Source organism: Rhinoderma darwinii, chromosome 1, assembly GCF_050947455.1.
Source record: "Rhinoderma darwinii isolate aRhiDar2 chromosome 1, aRhiDar2.hap1, whole genome shotgun sequence".
Classification (NCBI taxonomy): domain Eukaryota; kingdom Metazoa; phylum Chordata; class Amphibia; order Anura; family Rhinodermatidae; genus Rhinoderma; species Rhinoderma darwinii.
Window position 1 is genome coordinate 352,362,080 of NC_134687.1, and position 23,971 is coordinate 352,386,050.

The following is a 23,971-nucleotide window of genomic DNA, read 5'->3' on the forward strand; positions in this document are numbered from 1 at the left end:
AGGAAGTTAATATCACCAATCATTCCCATTTTATTTAGGTGTATCCATATAAATGGCCCACCCTGTATATTGTGATCGAAGTCACTGTTAAGGGTGCTGAAAGAGTTACTGCCAATCGTTTAACTCTTTCAGCACCCTGGACAGTGACTATCCCCTGACGTCGCCTAGCAACGCTCCTGTAATTACGGATGCACACACGTAGTCACCCGTAATTACGGGAGCTCCATAGACTTCTATAGGCCTGCCCGTGACGTTATTACAGCCTGAAATAGGACATGTTCTATATTTTTTAATGCCACGAGCACCTTCCCGTAAGCATACGGGGAGGTATCCGTGGCCAATAGAAGTCTATGGGCCCGTAATTACGGCCCGTAATTACGGGCGTTTTTACGTTCGTGTGCATGGGGCCTTAGTAAATAAGTTCGAGCTTTTTGTGCTCACGTTGACTCCCAGCCACTTCCTGATTACATGGTCGGGACATAGTTGGGAGTTACAGAAACAGCGTAACTCGCTGAGCTACACTATTTCCGTAACTCCCATAGAACTGAATAGTAGTTACGGAAATGGGGTAGGTCACATGCTACGTTGCTTCCGTAAATGTCATTCACTACTATTGTAATTACGGAAACAGTGTAGCTCAGTGAGTTATTCTGTTTCTGTAACACCCGACCATGTCCTGACCATGTAATCAGGAAGTGGCTGGAAGTCAGCCTGAGCACAAAAAGCTAGAACAGGGTTTAGGAGACCCCGTTCTAGAGATAGGTGCGGGTCCCCAAGGTGGAACCCGCATCTATCTGACATGTATGACATATCCTGTCTAAATTTCATAAATGCCCCTCATTGGAAAACCCCTTTAATGACTTACAAATGCAACTAGATCATTGTCATTTTTAGACTATTCTCTCTTATTTTACATGACTCAGCTGTTCAGATGAACACTGGCTTGGCACTGTGAAATCCTAGTGGCTGGCTGGTTTTTACAGCTAGCAGATAGGAATATGTGTGTGTGTGCAAGTTATTACAGAACATTTGGCTTGCTATAAAGGAAATTAAGGGGTATTAATTAATACATTCACTGTAAACAGTCCGTTTTGGAAAAATTATTTTATGGAGGAATTTATTAAAGTGTAGCTAAAGATTTGACAAACTTCTGACATGTCATAGTGACATGTCAGAAGTTTGGATTGGTGGGGGTCCGAGCACTGAGACCCCCACCAATCGCTAGTACGAAGCAGCTGAAGTTCTCGTGTGAGCGCTCAGCCGCTTCGTGTCTGTTTGGCTTTTTCCGGAAATAAATGTGTCGGTGTACGGACTCAATAGAAAGTCTATGAGCCCATACTCTGATACATCGGCTTTCCGGAAAAAGCCAAATAGACACAAAGCGCTTCAGCTGATTCGTTCTAGAGATTGGTGGGGTCTCAGTGCTCGGACCCCCACCAATCCAAACTTCTGACATGTCACTATAACATGTCAGAAGTTTGTCAAACATTTAGGTACAACTTTAAATTGACAGACACAGGGTTTTGGAAGAGATATAACATAACAAATGTGTCACACTTATTTAATAATACCTTTTTTAAATAATTTCTAGAATTAAAAAGATTGTATAGTATTCCTGAGCAGGGGTATTAGATGCAGCTCAGTCAGCCATGCCTATGGAACTGCGATAAAAAAGGAAAGATTCTATATTTCACCTTTTTATATTTTCGATTAATTAAAATCCTATATGAATAGATAGGGACTGGAATGGAGTCTATATAAATTACTGGTTTCTTTCACTAATACCAATGCAAATCTTATCCATTTGACCTGGAGATGCTCTAAGCTGGATATAATTTTGGAAACAATAAATAAAACTGAAATTCCACCCAATCCAGTTCTTTTCTTATTGGGAGATAGAAATACTATTAAAGGAACAACCAATAATAAACTACTTTTACAGTTGTTCTTTCTGGCTAGACTGCTGTCTATATATAAATGCATCCAAAAAATTCTCCAATGGTAAGTGATTTGTAGCTACAGGTTTATAAGACATTGCTCATTGAAAAGAGTTACCAAATAAATGTAAGTGGTAAACAGAAATGTATCTCCAAATGGAAGGCATGGATAGTGCATTTCAGCAAACAACAAAAATGTATACTTTGGTTTTGATGTAGAGGTCCTTTTATTTTATTTTTATATCCCCATCCTTTCTCTCTTAGGTTTCACACGGCAGTATTTTGGTCTGTATTTTGCTTCAGTATTTGGAAGCCAAAACCAGGAGTGGGTCCAAAATACGGAACATTATTCCATTATAGGTTTTCTCTTTTTATGTTTCACTCCAGGTTTTGGCTTCCAAACACTCAAGCAAAATACTGACCAAACTACTGTGAAAGAGACCTTAGGGAGGTTTAGTATGGGATAGGTTTATATAGCATCTAAAATTAAGTGGAATTATGCCTATATGTTTTTTGTAATTTCTATAATAAAAAGAAGTAAAGAAAAACTTTCTATGAATATGATTTTGAAAGGTGCCATATTCAACGCTTCAAGATCCTTGAAATTGCATTGCAGTACAAGGCATCATAAAAATACAAGTCCTTTCAATAAAGCATTTATCTAATGGAATGTCATTACTGCATCATAGCTAAACAAGAGTTCTTTTAGATCATTAAGGAATCCAGCCAAGGACCCAGATGCTATTGCAGTATGAAAAACATTGTGAAGCTTGGCACCTGGGTTTTGCAGCTGCCAGACATGCCTAGTGAGTGCCCACACAGGATAAATCCAATGCTGGAGCAAAAGACTCAAAATAAGTCCTTAGAGAATCAATGTTACAATCAACTTAGCTGAACACTGCCAAACACATTTTACAGAAACATGCGTACCCTAGAGAGACCCAAAGTTTGCATGCTGTTTTAAATGACTATGTAGAAACATTATGGGAGTCAACCTTGCATCTTACGAACAAAAGAATAAAAGGAGGAAATATGCTCCTGGAGGTAAGGTGACAGTCAAATAGTTTGGTCATGTAAACACATTATGTATGTGCTCACAATTTCTAGAATATCCTGCTATGAAGTAGAAAATATACGTTCTATTCTTCTTTTGACTAGATAATGAAAATGCTATTCATTTCAAACCATGACCTTCAGAGGTCATGTACAAGAAGAAGTTTTAACAGGGCTATTTACTATAAAGTTGCAGGATCTAGGAGAGTGCTCGCAATCGATGATGATGATAAAAACAATAATAAGAAAAAAATTAATTGAGGATATGAATATTGACCTTTAGTTAACATACAGAAGCATTTATTAAATTGCAAGTCTTTCCTCTGTAATATTTTCATTACTCTAAGGCTTCTCTGATTACTCTATTATTCAGAACCTCCATTGGGAGTTCCATTCGAGTTTCGATCACTTTTGACATCGCAAATAACGCACCATGTAGAAACCTCAACAGAGCCCACAATGGACCCCATTAAATTCAATGGGATGCATCAGTGACTATTTGAATCCATTGGACGACAGACCATGGCTTTTATTAAAATGGTAGCCATGGTGCTGGTGTGAACATACCATACTCTTATGTTTAAAATAACCCCCCCACCCCGAACAAAAGTAAACAAAAAAATGCTCAAATTGTGACAAACATTGCTATCTTATATATTTTTTGGGGTGCAAATAGTCCGGGTGGGGGTCTCAGCACCTGGACCACCACTGATCAAAACTTCTGACATGTCACTATGACATGTCAAAACTTTTATGATACGTCAGTTACTCGTTATATTTTTTTTACTTTTTCTTTTTTTTAGGAGACTTTACCATGCGATGGTGCAATACATGTCAATACTTATGTTATGCAGTGTATTCCCTTCATATGGGCTCTACTATTAAGCCCTGCCTATTTCCCTTAATAGGCCTCCAACTGCCATGGCAACCAACTGGCACTGTTAAGAATCTAAATTGCTTTAAGGTTGCCATGCCTACCAGCCACGCTTTTCTCAGCCCTGCTCAGTCAGCCAGAGGAGTGAGACATAGCCAATCAGGGCTCTGTGTTCAAACCTAAACTAAGGCAGGGTTTCCGTTTGTCTCCGTTCTGTAAGGTTTCAGTTTTTTGAGCGGATAAAATATCGCAGTCAACTACACTATTGTTTCCGCTAAAAAAACGGAAACCTTATGGTACAGAATCAAATGGAAACCAATTAGTGACAGAAGCATTACAATCAATTGTATTGCAAACGGAAGCTACTTTTGCCTTTCCGTTGATGGGTTCCTCCGACGGAGAGGAACCCATCAACGGAAGCGCAATGCAGATGTGAACAAGGCCTTAGGAGGGGTATTTGGCTACAAACTAGCGTGTTCGGTACGGTCCGTACGTCGGCCGCATTTCCCGGACCAAACACATTGCAGGGAGCCTGGCTCCTAGCATCATAGTTATCTATGACGCTAGGTGTCACTGCCTCACTGCGGGACAACTGTCCCTTACTGAAAACATGATTATAGTACAGGACAGTTTTCTGCGGGGAGGCAGTGACACCTAGCGTCATAGATAACTCTGATGCTAGGAGCCCGACTCCCTGCAGTGTGTTCGGTCCGGGAAATGCGGCCGACATACAAACCATATCTCGAAACCAAACACGCTCGTGTATGAGGCTCCTAAGGCCTCATGCACACAGCCGTGGCCATAATCATGGCATGCGATTGCGGGCACGGTCGGCCGCCGAAGGCCACGGGCCGCAGGCCGCATTTTTGTGCCGTGCTCCCATACAAAGTATGGGAGCACGGCCCGTAAAAAAAAAGTAGGACATGCTCCATAATTCCCGGCACAGTTCTACAGCACGGACACCCTTCCATAACGATATGAAAAGGTGTCCGTGGCCAATAGAACCGGGTGGGTCCGTAATTGCGGACCGTATTGCAGTCCGCAATTACGAAGATTTTTTATGGTTGTGTGCATGGGGCCTAAGTCTTTGCTTGTGATTGTTTATACTATCCTGGCTTGTGTTGCGCTAAACCCACTAGTTGTACCTCGCCTTGCTTCTACTGCTTTTATGGCAAACTGATTTTGGCTAGTAGTCCGGGATTAACACCATGCTTTGTGACTTGGCTATATCTGCACTCTCCTGAATTAGATCCCACCTCTGACTAATGGTAATACCACTGCTTGCTGATTTGGCTACCTCAGTTTTATCCTGTTTTTTTTTTTTTTACCCAGGCTGGTTTAGGAAACTATCGTTTCTGGTCTGGTCATTGACTTCAAGCTGTACCTGTACTCTAACTCCGCACTCCGTAGACTCAACCTAGGTCCTTAGTAGTCAAGTCCATGCCTCCTTGCGGTGGGCTCTGGTGAACACCTAGGGGTAGCCTTAGACTCTGCTAACCAGAGTGGTGTTGGAGTATAGGTAACTTGTTTGTTTGCTTGTTGGTTTCTGTTCCATTCAGTAACCTTCACCATTTAGGTAATTGCCTAAATAGCAATTCCATAACAGGCACCACGCGATTACAGCGAATGTAGCTAAGGGGTTAACTTTCTAATGAGTACTGGGAAAATGAAACCTAGTATTTCTTTGCTATGTGCAACAGCTCCACTATTTTTTAAATCTGTCAATAATAGTTATACTAAGTTATCCATGAGGCTTGTTACATTTCCAACATTTCATAGAATGAATATTCATCTGTTATACAGTATGGACTTACTGACCAAGTACTGCTGAACTCATTTCACAATTGAAGTTCATACAGTGGTTTCTATTTTTGGATATATATTTTCAATGACTGAAAATGGCTGCTCAGTAGAGCCTTTTTGTTCAATTGTAAATCTCAGCAGAAACACTGTACAAAAGCTCATTGTTTTCTGGAGTTTAAGCTGCGGAACTGCTGATGTACAGTAAATGTCCTGACAATTACAAAGCAGAATTGTTACTAACGAAAAATGATATTGCAGGTGTGTTTTCAGCATCTACTTTCCCTAACATTGATACCTTACCTTAGGTGACATAAGCAGACATTGTAAATGGTTACTTACTGTCTTTTATTTATGCGTGATGAAAATGCCTATAACCATGGAGTTCATAAACCATAGGTTGTGATTGTTTGCTACGCAAAACAAGGCCACTATTTTTTAGGGTCAGATTGGACACATGATGCAGAAGGTCGCAATGGGGATATGGAAATATATAGTATACATGTATATCATACAGAATAATGGAAATTTTATTTGTATAAACTTATAATTATAATTATGCAGAGATGAGTGGCACTACATAGACACTACTTATCTCTTTCTGCAAACACAATCTGTCAAAGATCACTTTTGTAGATTCCTTCACCTGTGTCAGTGATCAACATGTAGTCCCCCCTCTTTATTGAAATTTTTTTTTTTAGTAGCTACAGTTCTGTGTCCCAACTACTGCAAAACTTCCAATTACACGCCCCATGCTGCACAGTATGAGAATAGTGTTTCAAATCCCTGACTACTCTAAAGGGATTTACTAGCATTACAAATCTCTGGTCACTTAAAGGGGCTGTACAGAATTAGAAAAAACAAAACCGCACCAAACCCATCCAGAGGTTATATCTGGTTTTGCAGCTTAGTTTTACTGAAATGAATGAGGCCTGAGGTGCTATACCACACACGACCTGTGGATAAGTGTGTCACTGTTCTATAAGGAAGTATACAGGTCGTCTTTAGAACTGCATGTATAGACGCAGCACTTCAGAAGCCCACTTTAGTTAAAAAGTGACTTCCCATTTAAGTGGGAATAGTTTGGACACTGTCTGGAATGTCAGGAGATCATTTATCTTCTATTACTTTGTACTGCTATATTTCTTTGTCCTGAATAGAGATAAGCAAAACTCTGAGAAGTTGCTGTATTTGCCATTCATCACACAATAGAAGATGATACATGGATCCATAATTAAGTATTTTAGACTTTCAATTGTAAGTAAGACAGTAAAGTGGGCTAGCAATATAAAGCCTGGTTAAGAATTATTAAAACAAAGCATTTTTTATGTAACTCTAAAGTAAATGTCACCATTGAACAAATTTTTGTTTTTTCTATTCTAAATAGGTCCAATATTCTGTGCTGCGTTGAGTTCTTAATATATCTTTATAATGGTTAGATTGTGGGGTCAAAGCTGGCAGCGCTCAGGCTCAGACACATTTCACTTCCACTCCTGGTACTTACCCAACTTTTAACAGTTTACCATCTATTAGCAAGACTGCAGCCCACACAGCAGTGCCATCTCCTGTTATCTACTGTGACCATGCCTACAGGAGAGAAAATGACGAAATTCCTCTTCCAGCAACGGGGAAGTCCTGAGACCTCTGTGAACTTTCAAGGAGACATAGGGCCCTTTTACACGGGCCAATTATTGGGCAAGCAAGCGTTCACAGAAGGCTTGTTCCCGATCATTGCCCTGTGTAAACAGGGCAACGATCAACCGACGAACGAGCAAACGCTTGTTCACCGGCTAATTGTATAGTTTTAAATGCCGAAAATATTATCGTTAACGGCAGCACATCATCCTGTGTAAACATGGAGACGCCCTTCCGACATGAAAAAAACTTATGGGGATGAGCGATCGGAGTAACGAGCACTCATCCTCATACTAGCTTCTTATGAAAGGAGCAAACGAGTGCTGATCAACGAGGTATGTCGTTGATCGGCGCTCGTTGTACCAGCCAAAATGGGCCAGTGTAAAAGGATCTATAGTTTTTGCGAGATTTATTCTGTAGAATAGGAAGAATGATGCAAATGTTTGGTCAGATCTACTGCTGTTCATCACAGTTATAGACTAGAATTTCCTCACTGTCAGACAGGTAAAAAAATGCTCCAAAATTTATTACGAGGCACGTATCTTTTAATAAATATGGCGCGAATAACTTCAACTGTCACCTTTTCTTAGACTGACATAAAAAGGCCAATCTTAGTAAATGTGGTCCTTTGTCTACACAGGTGTCTTGACCTCTGACCCTTATAAAAATATATTAGGAAGTTAAACTGTGTGGTATAATGGACCTTAAAATGACATGGTGTTAAAATGTGGACCTTCCCATTAAGGTACAAATATTATAAAGCTACTGTCATCGTAAAATTATTTACAGTATACAGTGGGTACTGAATACTGCTAAATAAGATTACCCACAACAAATGACCCAAACTAAAAAGTACAGTTTTATGTTCATTTAATTGGAAAGAAAGTACTGTTACAAACCAACAATTATTTTCAAGGGCAGCAAGGTTGCAATACCAATGAACCTATGTAGAGAAATGCACAAAGGTCTATGACAGTAACTTTGTGAACAGAACAGTAAAAATGAACGTGCCTTATAAATGATGCATTAGTAGTAAATTAGTCAATACATAATCAGCATATTTCAATTGTGCTGCAATACAAAATGATCTAGGTTACTACACTATACATGACAACAATAGTATCAGTAACAAAGCAGAATGCTAGTTTCAACCCTTCCTATCAGCAAATTTTCAGTTCCATTCTCAGGAGTAAGGAAATTGTCAGGATGGAATTTGTTATCTGGAAATTAAGTTTCAATGATATATAGTATTCTGGAAGAAGACAATGCATTAAAATGTCAAAGACTTAATTACAATGATATTTTAGTTTTAGAAATATTGTACGTAGAATAGCTTGACATAAATTATATGCAAATATTAGAGCTTTAAAGCCAAAGTTAGAATTTTGTTTTCCCTGTTTGGCAATCAGGTCTGGATTTACCTATAGGAACAATAGACACTTTAAGTGGGTATAGCGTGCCTACTAGAGAGAAAATGAACATATGAGAACACATCTGAGCATAAAAGGGTAAAGGCCTTTTAGCACAGGCCAATTATCGGGCGTATGAACTCTAGTTCACAAACATTGCCCTGAGTAAACAGGGCAACGATCAGCCGATGAACGAGCAAACGCTCGATCATCGGCTGATCGTTTCACTTATAGAACAATAAATATTATTGGTGTTGGCAGCACATCTTCATGTGTAAACAGGGAGAAGTGCTACTGACATTATGGAAATGTATTGGCACAAACGATCATAGTAACGATTGTTCTTCCCCAGTACTGAACATAGCTCCTTGTGAAAGGAGCAAACAAGCGCTGATCAACGAGCTGCCTCGTTCATTGGCGCTCATTTTCACGGCCCATGTTGGACCATATAACAGCACCATAAGGGAGGTGAAAGGGGAAGGCTGAAGAGTGATATAATGGTAAAAGCCCATTATGTGCCACAGTGGGAAAACTCCTTTAACATTTCTACATAAGGTAACCCAAATAAGTCCTATGATCAAATATAAACATTTTAGACAATATGCAGAAGTTGATTGGCCTTGTATGCCCATTTTGTGGTGGATATCAAAAAGTAGTCTAAAAGGTGGATGTGCTATGGATTTGGCTAAACAAACATGTGCACTTAAAATGGATTAAGATCTTGCATCCAAATATGACTACAGGCTCATCTTAATTCTAGTCATGCTCAAAAATTTATACAATAGGAAGCATGACCAAAGACAAAATAATGGAACATTACCTTGACCTATTCAATGCTGCATCTTCATGATCAGGATATGGCTTAGGTAGTATATATAAAGTCCATTCTATAAAGCAAAATAAATATATTATCATCAATATGTCAAGCAGTCTTTTATTGCAAAATATTACCATGCAAAAACATATGCAGAGACTTATCTCATATTCCCATTTCATGCCCTGTCACCCAATTCAATATGCTTTCCTCTACTTTAATGCTAGAAGATGGGTTTTCATCCTTTCAACTGCACATTTTTCAATTTATTATTGAACTTGACATTTCACGTGGTAAGTAAAAAACTCCGTACTTGTAACAGTCAAATTATGTTTTAATTGAAAAAAGATTATTGCTTTAGATCTAATGCTTATAATCTATATTGTCTTTGTGATATATTTTATTTATGCATTTATAATTCTTGAACATGCAGGATTAAAGGTATACACAGGATCTGTCAACAGATTTGTATTGGAGCATCTATGATTCCCTAATAGTACTAAGCTGGTCGATGCCCTAGCACCCAGTGAATGGTTTCCTGAACTTCTGATTGGTAAAAAGCTTTATATACTTTAGATTTTTCTTTACCTTACTGTATATTTTATATTCTTATGCATTTCTAACTATCTTCATATTTATATGTTTGCTGATAGATTAAATGTATCTCTAGGAAATATAAAGAATCCAGCATACATTCATTACTTATATTCATAGAATGAGAAAATATAATTAAATACAATTATGCCCTGAATTCGAAAACTGGAACAACCTAGATTGTATGTCTAAAATTGTGCACTTAAAACCATTTAGCTATGTTTTTAGGTTTTTATTAAACAAACATTAAGCAACATTGAGATATTCAATATCCCTTTAAACATGGCCACTACACAATCCTCTAAAGTAAAACGAAATTATATTAAATGTTTAAGACCTGTTGATACTAAAAAAAAAAAGTTTACTTAAATAACTGAAGAATTATGAATGATTTTCTCTATATAATAGATGCACGCACCTCCATATAACAATATTAGGTAGGTGGTTTGGCAATTTTGTATTATCTATTAGCAAAATCATTGAACTAAATATCAGTATGACATACCAGTTCAAACTGGTTTTGCCCATTGAAGATTAATTGAATGTTGGGCGAATAGCTTAAAAACTACGATAAAATAATAAAGTCCAACAGCACCATGTTCTAATATATGTTGGACGTACGCTTCTGGAAAATCCTGCTTAGAGATTTTTGTTAGCAAAAATAAAGTTTAAGACAGCACTCTAAATGATGATGATGGAAAAAGGTGTTATTAATTCAACCATTGACAATTAGCACTACCATTTATATCCACTTCTTTATTTTTATTCTTAAAGGAGTTTTTCATCTCAACAAATAGGGCTTATAGACATTATAGGGTGGGGTTCACCACTTGAAGCCCCACTCTATGTGCCAGATTGGCGAGCTACCACAAAGAGTGGCTACTGTGGACTCAATGTGATCATGTATTACATCGTCACTTATTCAGGGGAAATGAATGGCCTTAATGTGCTTCCCTTGGCTATAATAGCAAATTGACGGGCATTAGAGAAGCCGAAACCACAGCGACCAGTAGATCAAGAGGCCAGCTTTATTGTAAGAAGCAATAATTCACATGGGACCCTTTAATTACATTGAATTCTATATGGTATATGCATGAGTAATGGCTTTGGACTAATTTACTAACCAGTGTAAACAGATTTTGGCTGATATTGAAGTGAAATTTCTCTTTGTGAATTCTTTAAGCAGATAAATATGATAGTATGATATAATAGTCGTAACAATATGTCAGCTGTGTAACATATTAGAAAATAAATTTTATTTTTTTAAATGACCATTTAATTTATTATTATATATGGTATATTAATTATCTAAAATTATTTCCTTACATATATACCAAATAACATGGTAGGCCCATCGGCTCATTTTTATAAAACAATCTTACAATCATTGTCCAAAACAACCTAGTATACTTAACTGTAAAGCACTATCAATGTGCAGTTATTCCCAACACTACTCCCAAATTATTTGTTGAGATATGCAACATTAGGTAAAGACATATAAATTAGATGGAATTGAGTTATGGTTTAGTACTGAAATTTTATTAAAGAGATTTCTTGGCAGGAATATTAATGTAGAGAAGAAACTATCCAAAAGCTGCTGTATCTGCACTTGCCACTAAATCTTTTCTATACTCTGTGACTCAAATTAATGCTTCTCTCTTCTCATGCTTTTCAAAAAATTGCTAGAATCTGCAGGTGAAAAGTACGTAGAATGATGTGGGTCTTTGGCTACATTTTTCGTGTTAGTTACAGGAGAGTGAGCAGCCTTATAACTCTAAAAAATATTTACTTATACAGCATCTCAAGTCTTGCTTACTTTTACTAATACATGTAATAGTTATTACTTATACAACTGTAATTATAAGTGCATGTTCACACGGCCTATTTTCAGCAGTTTTTCAGCCCGTAAACGCCCCGAAAAACAGCTAAAAATACAGAGGCTGAACGCCTCCAATCATCTGCCCATTGATTTCATGGGAAAAACGACGTTTCATTCCGACGTGACGTTTTTTTACGCGGCCGTTTGTCAAAAAGGCGCGTAAAAAAACGCCCCGTAAAAAAGAAATGCATGTCACTTCCTGAGCCGTTTTTGGAGCTGTTTTTCATTGTCTCAATAGAAAAACAGCTCCAAAAACGGCTGTAAAAACACTTTTAATGCTTTTAAAAGGGTGATAATCAGAAGCTGTTTTCCCTTGAAAACAGCTCCGTATTTTACAGCCTTTTTTCTTTAGCGTGTGAACATAGCCTTAGGCTTAAATGAAGTCTGAGGGTAAGTTCATACATAGTGAGATTATTTTGGTCACATTTTAATTTGGTAAAAGTGTATCTTTCATTTAAAAAAAACTTTTGACATGTCATAGTAATATGTCACAAGTTTTGATCAATGGGGGTACGAGCACTGAGACCCCACAGAGTGCTTAAACAAAGCGACATAAGCGTTCAGGTGAGCGCTGTGCCGCTTTGTTTCTGCTTGGCTCTGCTCTGATTTCCTCAGAAAGCTGAGCGAGCAGTGTACGGACTCAAGGACTTTCTATTGAGACTGTTCACCGTTTGCACGGCTTTCTGAGGGAAGCAGAGCAGAAACAAAGCGCCGCATCGCTGCCAACATGATGAAAATGTATAGGGAGGAGCAATCGTAGTAACAATCGCTCGTCCCTTTACATATTTAATCATTGCTCCGTGTAAAAGGACCAAATGAGCGTTGATCAATGAGCTTTCGTTTACACGGCACACGGCGGACTGTATAATGGGACCCTTAATAAATATAAGGTTAGGCCCGAATGCTATATTTTTTTAATGTATCTATATAGATAGAATTGAGGGAATAAATCACCCCTACAGTCTCATAGTTGGGATTGCCCTGGTTCTTGGTCCAGATCATCCATGTTTTTGATATTGCTTGTCTGATCTTACTGCCTGTGTGACCATAACGTTATTTCTGATCATGTTGACACTGATCTTTCGACCAGAAATAATATCAATTTAACGTTAAACAGTGTAGTAATGAGAAAATGAAAATCCAACCGTAGAACAGAATGACATTAAAATCATTTCTCATCTACAACGGATGGCTTGATTTAGAGAAAACAAATGTAGAACCTGACATACATTAAAATCCTAACTGAGATTAATGTCTTCGTATCAAACAAGAGCTCCAACTAAATGAAACAACACCATCAAAGAATACATTTTCTGTCAGTGGAATGTAAACATTATCAGGTTTGACTACATGCATCTTAGGTGTTTGCATATAATGCCATGAAATCCAGATTTAATTTTTACTCAGTTTTGAAATGAATGCTGAAATATCTGACAGGCAGAATTTGCTATGCATGAGTTCCCCCTTTTGAAGATTATTACATTGCATGCTTAGATGAACTTCCTAACTGTTCATAATAGGCACAGTAGGTAGCTTCTGGCTGGATTCATTGAAAAGGGAGCCACAAAAATCCAGTTATTTCAAAAAACAAAATATAGATTTCATTATTTCTGTGTTAGAAAATATTTTCAGTTACCGATGTTAGATATTTAAACTTTTTTCTTCCTTTCATGTTTCTAAATAAATTTCGTTTTAATTATTACTAATAATAAATATTATTTTATTGCTCTGCTGGATCCCATTAATTGTTAGCATATTTTTCCTTTATCTTTCTAATATCTATCAAATTAAAGAAAAATGATGTGCTTAGTTAATAACTGTTGTGTATTTGCACAATTTGCAATATGCCCTCAAAGAGTTTGTGCAGGCAAAATGTAGAAAAACATGGTTGCCTTTTTTCAGAAACAAAACCACACCTGTCCATGGGCTGTGCCTGATATTGCAGCTCAGCTCCTCTGAAGTAAATTGGGCTTAACTGCAATACCAAACACAACACCTTTAACTAAAGACAGCAGTGAGCACACAGACCGATGATTAAATTACTGCAGGTACATGTATACAGTGAAGGAAATAAGTATTTGATCCCTTGCTGATTTTGTAAGTTTGCCCACTGAAGAGTTCAGCCTCCTCCAGACCAGTTACAAGCTCCAAATCAACTTGGTGCCTGCATTAAAGACAGCTGTCTTACATGGTCACCTGTATAAAAGACTCCTGTCCACAGACTCAATTAATCAGTCTGACTCTATCCTCTACAACATGGGCAAGACCAAAGAGCTTTCTAAGGATGTCAGGGACAAGATCATAGACCTGCACAAGGCTGGAATGGGCTACAAAACCATAAGTAAGACGCTGGGTGAGAAGGAGACAACTGTTGGTGCAATAGTAAGAAAATGGAAGACATACAAAATGACTGTCAATCGACATCGATCTGGGGCTCCATGCAAAATCTCACCTCGTGGGGTATCCTTGATCCTGAGGAAGGTGAGAGCTCAGCCGAAAACTACACGGGGGGAACTTGTTAATGATCTCAAGGCAGCTGGGACCACAGTCACCAAGAATACCATTGGTAACACATTACGCCGTAATGGATTAAAATCCTGCAGTGCCCGCAAGGTCCCCCTGCTCAAGAAAGCACATGTACAGACCCGTCTGAAGTTTGCAAATGAACATCTGGATGATTCTGAGAGTGATTGGGAGAAGGGGCTGTGGTCAGATGAGACTAAAATTGAGCTCTTTGGCATTAACTCAACTCGCCGTGTTTGGAGGAAGAGAAATGCTGCCTATGACCCAAAGAACACCGTCCTCACTGTCAAGCATGGAGGTGGAAACATTATGTTTTGGGGGTGTTTCTCTGCTAAGAGCACAGGACTACTTCACCGCATCAATGGGAGAATGGATGGAGCCATGTACCATCAAATCCTGAGTGACAACCTCCTTCCCTCCACCAGGACATTAAAAATGGCTCGTGGCTGGGTCTTCCAGCACGACAATGACCCGAAACATACAGCCAAGGCAACAAAGGAGTGGCTCAAAAAGAAGCACATTAAGGTCATGGAGTGGCCTAGCCAGTCTCCAGACCTTAATCCCATCGAAAACTTATGGAGGGAGCTGAATATCCAAGTTGCCAAGTGACAGCCTCGAAATCTTAATGATTTACAGATGATCTGCAAAGAGGAGTGGGCCAAAATTCCATCTAACATGTGTGCAAACCTCATCATCAACAAACAAAAAACGTCTGACTGCTGTGCTTGCCAACAAGGGTTTTGCCACCAAGTATTAAGTCTTGTTTGCCAAAGGGATCAAATACTTATTTCTCTGTGCACAATGCAAATAAATATATATAATTTTGACAATGTGATTTTCTGTTTTTTTTTAAATATAATCTATCTCTCACTGGTAAAATTATCGTAACCTAAAAATTCTAGACTGTTCATGTCTTTGACAGTGGGCAAACTTACAAAAACAGCAAGGGATCAAATACTTATTTCCTTCACTGTATATCCAAGCGTCCCAGGACAGAAAAATAAAAACACCTGTTCGAGTAATTACATCGAAAATGTGTTAATATAATACCCAATATATGCTCAGATATTCCTTAGTCTAAAAACCTAGCCAGATAACCCATCACACTCACCAATGTGCACATGTGCTTAGGGGTGGACATACTATATGTACATTCTGTGCAACTGCATAGGGGCCCAGTAGGGTGAGGGCCCACCACCATCTTAGCAAGAAAATACCAGTGCTTCCTAATGTCTATTTGTTTACATATAAAGGGTTATTAACCCCTTCCCACCACAGCCGTTTTTCAGATTTTAATTTTTGTTATTTCCTCCCCACCTTCCAAAAGCCATAACTTCTTTATTTTTCCGTCGATATAGTCCTATGAGGGCTTGATTTTTGCGGGACGAGTTGTAGTTGTTCGCCATATAATGTACTAGGAAACGGGAAAAAACTATTTGTGGGGTAGAAAATGAAAAAAACAGCAATTCCTCCATCGTTTTTCGCGCGCTGTTTTTACGGAATTCACTGTGCAATTAAAACAACATGTTAACTTTATTCTGTGGGTGAATACAATTACGGCGATACCAAATATATATAGTTTTTTCTATATTTTACTACTTTTACAAGTAAAAACCTAAGTGTAAAAAAGAAAATTTATTTTGTGTCGCCAAACTCCGAGAGCCATAACTTTTTTATTTTTCCGTCGATTAAGTAGTATGAGGGCTTATGTTTTGCGGGATAAGCGGTAGTTTTTAATAATACCATTTTAGTGTACATTCAACATTTTGTTCACTTTTTATTTCATTTTTTGTGGGAGATTAGGTGACCAAAAAATAGAGATTCTGGCGTTTACAATTGTTTTTTACGCCGTTCACCGTGTGGGTTAAATAATAATATATTGTAATAGTTCAGACTTTTAAGGACGCGGCGATACCAATTATCTTTATTTATTTATTTTTTTCCCTTTTAATTTTGTTTTTTTTTTTTTACATAAAAAAAAACTTTATTTAACTAATTTTTACTTTTTTTATTAGTCCCCGATTGCGATTGCATTGCGGGGGGCATGATGAGCTGTTAGAGGGGGTCTCCTTACTCTTTCTAACGATTTAAATGCTGCGGTCGCTATTGACCGCAGCATTTAACGAGTTAAACGAGCGGGATATCGCTCGAGCGCGATGCCGCTCGTTACTCTGAAGTGTCGGCTGTAACAAACAGCCGACACCAGCATCGTATGGAGCGGGTTCACTTCGTGAGCCCGTTCCATACTTCCTCTACCCGACTTATGTCAAATGTCGGGAAGGGGTTAAAAGCTATGTACACCTTCGAGATCGTTTATATATATATATATATATATATATATATATAAATTGTGCATCAGTGTGACTGGTGCAAATACATAAATACACTTTATTAAAAAAAAAAATTACTTTTTGAGATACAGCAGCTATATCTTGCACTGAATCCTGTATCTGTCAGATCAGCGGCACTGACGGGTTCTGTGTCAGCGTGTCCTGTTAACGATCACATCTAAGTTCATTACAGGCGGATCCTGCGTGTCAGAATCACGCAGGACCAACTGTCACTGAACTTGTCAGTCCCGCGGACCTGACGGATTCAGGTCTTAGCGAACAACACAGCTGCTCTTTATACAGAATACAGCAGAAACTGGTGGTTTAACACAATCCACATGAGAAGTCGGCACACCATTAAACAAATTAATAGCACTTCACTATCACCATCAACTAACTAGCTGTTACATACTAAGGGGCCCACATTATTTTCTGCCCGGGGCCCTTTGCTGTCTATGTCTGTCTTTTCTTCGCAAAAATAGAGATGTTATTTTTAAATAGTATTTAAAATTTGTATTTTTTTCCAGTTAAAAGTACATTAGAGAGAAAAAAAAAAGTTTATGCCATATTCTGTATTCATAAAAGTTCTACTTCTAGGATTTGTCAGTTTACAGACCTTTCACATTAGTAACATACAATCCAAGAAATACTTTTTGACTTAGAGTGTTGTAAACATTGCAACAGGTCATGTACATTCCCTGTACAAAAATTGATTCCCATCATAGTACTGTTAACTTATGTTTGGACCCTGAAAATTCTGGCCTGTCTGAGAATTTAATATTGTATTCCCTAGTGGAATTATTTCTACTGGTTTTTAACCCCCCCGGAATATCAGGACCATCAAGGCTGAATTTCAAGGAAATATAAACTTGGACAATAGCGTATAGCTCAGATGTTTAAATATACTTATTTTTTACTATTCTATTTTTCAGATGAGAACAATGTTTGGGGATTATTACAGTTGTATCAATGCCATAAAAGCTTATTTGATTCTCTCTTTGCAGTTTCTAATGGTAATGACTATCCACTAATCCACTGCGATGACGGACTTCTTTCCATTTATTTTGAAAAGGAATTGGAAAATTGTCTTACAAAGAAATAATTCAAAACAGCAAATATAACCTAATCCATTTTTAAATAAAAAATGCTACAACTTGTCGTAAATCAGTGATTGTGTTTTTGAAATGAGATTACATGTAGCAGTTTACACAGTTGTAGACAGATGCATAAGAAGTGATTCCGTAGAAGGTACATTAAATCACGCACTTATGGTTTTCAAAGCTTTTTAAATACATTAGATGAAACACAGCATTAACAATTTATAAACATGTTTTATGCTTCCATGCCTTGCATCCAACAGCTTTTCTAGTCTCTGTGTTGGAATAACTGAACTAAAAATGCAAACACTTGATCAACAATCTTAGTTTCTTAATGTATTCAGTTATTAATTTATTGTTATACGCCATAAATTACACTATGTTCTAGTTCAATCTGCTTGATAAATCATTTTATCTGCACACTGTGGGGCAGATTTATTAAGACTAGCTAAGATGCGAGAAATTTGTTAAGAGGTTTGCGCATTTTGTGCACCAGAAAAATATCTACACCAGCTACGAGCTAGTGTACATTTCAGATATAATTTAGGCCAGTCTCTGGATTCAATTATAGTAAATTTGTCGGGCTGCGCATAGCCCCGCCCCGTCTAGTAAGCAGCCCACTATTGAAAAAAAAAAAAAGAAAGAAAGTGAGTGGGTGAAAACGGTAAAAAGTTACAAATTATTGCACAAATATGGTATGTGCCATAATTTGCGACTTTTAAATGCCAGAAAACTGTCGGAAACCCTTCATATTTTATGCTAAGCATTGCCAAGATATGGTGACACTATTGCATTTTGTAAAAAGAAAAGTAATAATAAAAAATAATAGTGCTCCCTTCTGTCTATTAAGTTGCATGTAAGGGACTGCACTCGTTCCCATTAATGTCCAATATATACTGGTGGATTAGCAGATTACATTTCTGGTGAGGCATGCATGTGGTGGTCTATGGCTAGTGCCTTGCCTTTAGCTAATCCGCAGTTGCAAAACAAGGGGCTCATATATATGTGAAATGCTGCATGTTGCGGGTAAAATGTCCCTTTATCCACAAAATTGTGCGGTTATTAATTAATACACCCTTTATGGCCGCAAGATTTTGTAGGTAAAGAGCCATTTTACCCAGAACAATATGTGACCTTACCCCAAGACTAGAATCATGTGCGGTTTTTATTGCAGTTTTATATGTCGTTTTTTGTGCCCAAGTCACGAGTGTATCCTAAAAAAAAAAAAAAAAAATATAAAGAAAAGACTGATATGCCTCATCTCTTTTGGATCCCCTCCTGTGTGTGACTCAAAAAACTGCATGTATGATATCAGCCTAAAAGCCATAAAAAATAATGTTATATTTTAACAATCGCTGGTGTTTTAACATGCAGCTTAAAATGGCAGACAAAAATCTTTGTGAAGGAAGCCTAAAGGCCCTTTTAACATGGGTCGATGATCAGGCAAAACGAGTGTTCATAAGAACGATCATTCCCAATCATTGCTGTATGTAAACAGGGCAACGATCAGCTGATGATCGAGCAAACGGCTGATTGTATCGTTTATGCAGCAGAAAATATAATCGTTGTCGGCAGCACATCTCCCTGTGTAAACAGGGAGATGTGCTGCCAACATGATGGAAATGCATTTGGACGAGCAATCATAGTAACAATCGCTCGGCGCAATACATTATTGATCATAGCTCCTTGTGAAAGAAGAAAATGAACCACGATCAACGGGCTGTCTCATTGATCAGTGCTCGTTTTCACGGCCCATAACGGGCCGTGTAATAGAACCTTAAAGGTTATAGAAACCTTTGAACACTTACTTTTTTTTAAATACAACAAGGTATTATGGTGTTTAGTGCCACTTTGTTATTGTGTTTTAATAAAAAAATATTTTTACTCTTTGAGATACAGCTTCTATGTATCCTGGACACATGGAAGCTGTATCTTACGCTCAAACCCGAATGCCACACACAGCCCCCTTATAGATCATGCCATACACAGCCCAACTCTTGTAGATGGTGCCACACAACCCACCTCTTGTAGATTGTTCTACACAGCCCACCTCTTGTAGATGGTGCCACACAGCCCACCTCTTGTAGATGGTGCCACACAGCCCACCTCTTGTAGATGGTGCCACACAGCCCACCTCTTGTAGATTGTACCACACAGCCCACCTCTTGTAGATGGTGCCACAGAGCCCCACAAACAAATGAAAAAAAAAGTACTCACCTAGCCCTATTTCCACGAAGGACAGAGCTGCTCCACAGCCTTGAGCCGGGAGCCTTGCGTAGGCCGGTGTGATCCAGTGAAGTCATCACGCTGGCTTGAGCAGGGATTCTGTCCCGGCGCATTATAGGCTGCAGGCCTAGGTATTCAATTGTATCTGCCATAGTATTCAATTATATCTGCGTCCCGAGGATGCAGATGCAATTGAATGTGGCAGTTGCTAGCACCGGGTCGCTAGTGTCGGGTGGCAAGGCCGGTCCCCCTCATGTCGTGGGCCTGTGGCTGTTATAGCGGTAGTTGGCAGCCCTAAATTTCTACTGGGTGACCAGCCCAGCCCGCCCCTGACCCTCTGTTTTTAGTGTCCGCCCCTGAAAATATATATATAATCTTTAAAATTATATGCTTAGGCAAATACTACTGCCATTTCTCTCTATTTTTTTTATGAATGCAGTGATCACTTCCTAGGAAACAGCTGTAGAAGAAAAGCTTCTGATTTAGTGACACAATCCCTAATTTATGTAGACGATTGACAACTACTGGTAATACATTCTACATTATGAATTACTGAATTTACATGTCAGAAGCCTGTAAGCACCAAATAATCTACAGTAAGATTAAAATCAGCAAGTGTTAATGTAACAGAGACAGGGTGAGCACTGAACAGATGCCCAAGTTTCTACCTGAGATGGCTGAGTGTGTTACAACTAAATACTCTTCTATCAGTGCTTACAGCATAGAGCTATATAAAATGTAGCCAGGGGTGTATATAATAGGGTAGAAGGCATAGCAACTGCTCTTGGGCTCATTGCTTAGGGTCCCACCTCCTCTATTAAGTATTAAAATAAGGGGCAGAGGATGTGGGGCAAGAGAGTGTGCAAGGGACAAAGTATGTACACAGATTATGGGAAGAAGATAAAGATTAAGCGATCAAGAGAGGAAAACATCCTTTTATATAAATCAATACTATTTCCCAAACTAAGATTTGCTTGTTATATCTGTGGTCAAGTGACCACACATATATATATATATATATATATATATATATATATATATATATATATATAGGCCCCATCCCTTGTTTTGCTATGCGGCCTATGATTTCTTGGACCTGGACCATGATGACCAGGAACCCCTTCTTGCGAGGACATCCATAGTGCTTAATGGAATATTGGGCTCTGGCATTACTTTATGTATAAGTGTAACTGAAATCATCAAAACACAAAAGCAACAAGCTTTGGTAAAAACAGAATTGCAAATAAAAACATTGCAGGCCATGTGACGCTGCAGCCTGTGATTGGCTGCAGCGGTCACATTGGACAAAGTGTCATGCCAGATGGGGAGAAGACCAGACTGCAGGAAGAAGGAGAGAGGTCTGGGTAAGTATGATTTTTGTTTCTTGAGTTGTGATTTTTTGCAGCAAAATCGCTGCGATTCCAACACAAATGTTGTTACACATGACTTTCTGTTGCGGGTTTTGCATCCCCATTGAATGTAATGTGGAAAACCTGCAATAGAGAAGCAACGAAAATGCAACATGAATTGACATGCAGCGGATTTACATTCCACACCACAGGTCAATTTATTAACGTTTACGCTGCGTTTTTTTCCACAGCGTGGGCATGAGATTTTTCTAAGGGCAGATACAGACGGACGTTGCATTTTTGCGCGCGCAAACAACGCTGCGTTTTGCGCGCGCAAAAACCATTTGACAGCTGCGTGTGTCATCCGTGTCTGATGCGCGGCTGCGTGATTTTCGTGCAGCCGCCATCATAGAGATGAGGCTAGTCGACGGCCGTCACTGTCCAAGGTGCTGAAAGAGCTAACTGATCGGCAGTAACTCTTTCAGCACCCTCGACAGTGAATGCCGAACACAATATACAGCAACCTGTTAAAAAAAAAGAAAAAGTTCGTACTTACCGAGAACTTCTCTCCCGGCCGTTGCCTTGGTGACGCGTCCTTGGTGACGCGCCTCTCGACATCTGGCCCCACCTCCCTGGATGACGTGGCAGTCCATGTGACCGCTGCAGCCTGTGCTTGGCCTGTGATTGGCTGGAGCTGTCACTTGGACTGAATTGTCATCCCGGGAGGTCAGACTGGAGGAAGAAGCAGGGAGTTCTCGGTAAGTCAGAACTTCTTTTTTTTTTACAGGTTCATGTTTATTGGGATCGGTAGTCACTGTCCATGGTGCTGAAACAGTTTAACTCTTTCAGCACCCTGGACAGTGACTATCTCCTGATGTCGCGTACCGGAATTTTTTTTGCCGGGTTCGGCCAAAACGAGTTCGGTCGAACCCGGTGAAGTTCGGTTCGATTGTCTCAAAGACACTCCATTTGGATGTTCGGAAACAGAAAAGCACGTGGTGCTTTTCTGTTTACATTCATCCTTTTGACAGCTGGTGCGCTGTTTCAGTCGGTTCGCACGGAATTGCTTCCGTGCAACCTGCGTGGTTTTCACGCACCCATTGACTTCAATGGGTGCGTGATGCGTGAAATATGCAGAGTTATTGAACCTGTCGCGTTTTGTACGCAGCGAACAAACGCTGCGCAAAAAGCACGGACTGTCTGTACTGCCCCATAGACTTGTATTGGTCGATGCGTGGCGCATGAAAACCACGCGGCCCGCACGGACCGAATACACGCTCGTGTGAATCCCCCCTTAATCTCATCCACTTTGCTGCTACTGTGAATGCTGTGGAATTTCCGCACAGAATTCCATCGGCGAAATTCCACAGCGTTTACGCTACATGGGAACCGGGACTTAGGCTATTGCTTAATAACAGATACTGCATTACACAGGTGACACCACTAGATCTCAATTCACCTATGGAGACTGGTGGTGTCACTCACCATACTGTAGAAGGGTTGAAAATAAATATTGACAGAAATGGAAATGCACATGTTCCAAACCACTGGGGCATGGCTTTTTAAGTACAGTAAGTGTTTCATTATTTTAATTTAAAATACAGATTTTAAAGAAAGCAGGGCAGGGTGTCGATTTTCTGCTTTAGTTATTTTTGATAAAACATAACGTATATTGAACAATTATTTGCAATCAGGTCACTGGGGGCCTCTTTTATTAGTTGTCATTCTCAAAGCAAAGAGAGTATTATGACATATTGGTAAGTCTGTCTTTTACCTTTTCATCTATCTACTCTTCCCATGATATATTATTATTATTATTATTATTATTATTATTACTATTATTATTATTATTAATAATAATAAAAATGTCATAGAGCGCTTCTTAAAATCATATTTACTCATTATTTTTGTTTTGCTATATGTAAAAGGCAATTATTTAAACTGTCAAACCTTCTCAAATACCACTTGGCACATATAGTACTAATAAATACATCGAATGACAAATTAGAAAAAAAATTGCTGCGTCTCAATGTTTACTTTGCTGTAGCTTCATCAAGAATTTATCTACAATTATTCGCAAAATTCATGTATTATGCTAATATAATAATGAAGAAAATATGTAAGATAATTACATACAGTATCAATCCAGTTTATAGCAAATGGAAATAGAGCCAGACTTTCCCACAAATAAAAATAAATACGCTTCAGATAAATAAAAGGATTTTTTTTTAATCCCAGCACACGGGGGAGATTTACTAGGCTAAATGCACCAGCACCATAATTCTGGCTTAATATGCGGAAAAAAACCACAGTAGTCTTGTGTCTGAATTATTATGTGTGTATACTCTTTTTGCGCCTCACCAGTAAGTTCTGAACTTAGATGTGATTGGTAACAGATCGATCCTGCATGTCAGAGACAAGCAGGACCCGCTGTCACTAAACCCATCAGTG

The 23,971-nt window shown here is 38.7% G+C and overlaps 1 protein-coding gene across 10 annotated transcripts in view; it reads right to left on the minus strand.

The window, feature by feature from the left end:
• The window catches only part of LINGO2 (leucine rich repeat and Ig domain containing 2), a 1,254,957-nt gene that overhangs the window by 1,027,569 nt on the left and 203,417 nt on the right, over positions 1 to 23,971 (minus strand). For all 10 annotated transcript variants that reach the window (XR_012847678.1, XR_012847677.1, XM_075826599.1 and 7 more), the window contains exon 2: positions 9,529 to 9,595. The gene's annotated coding sequence lies outside the window, so the exon portion shown is untranslated. The remainder of the gene's footprint in view (positions 1 to 9,528; positions 9,596 to 23,971) is intronic.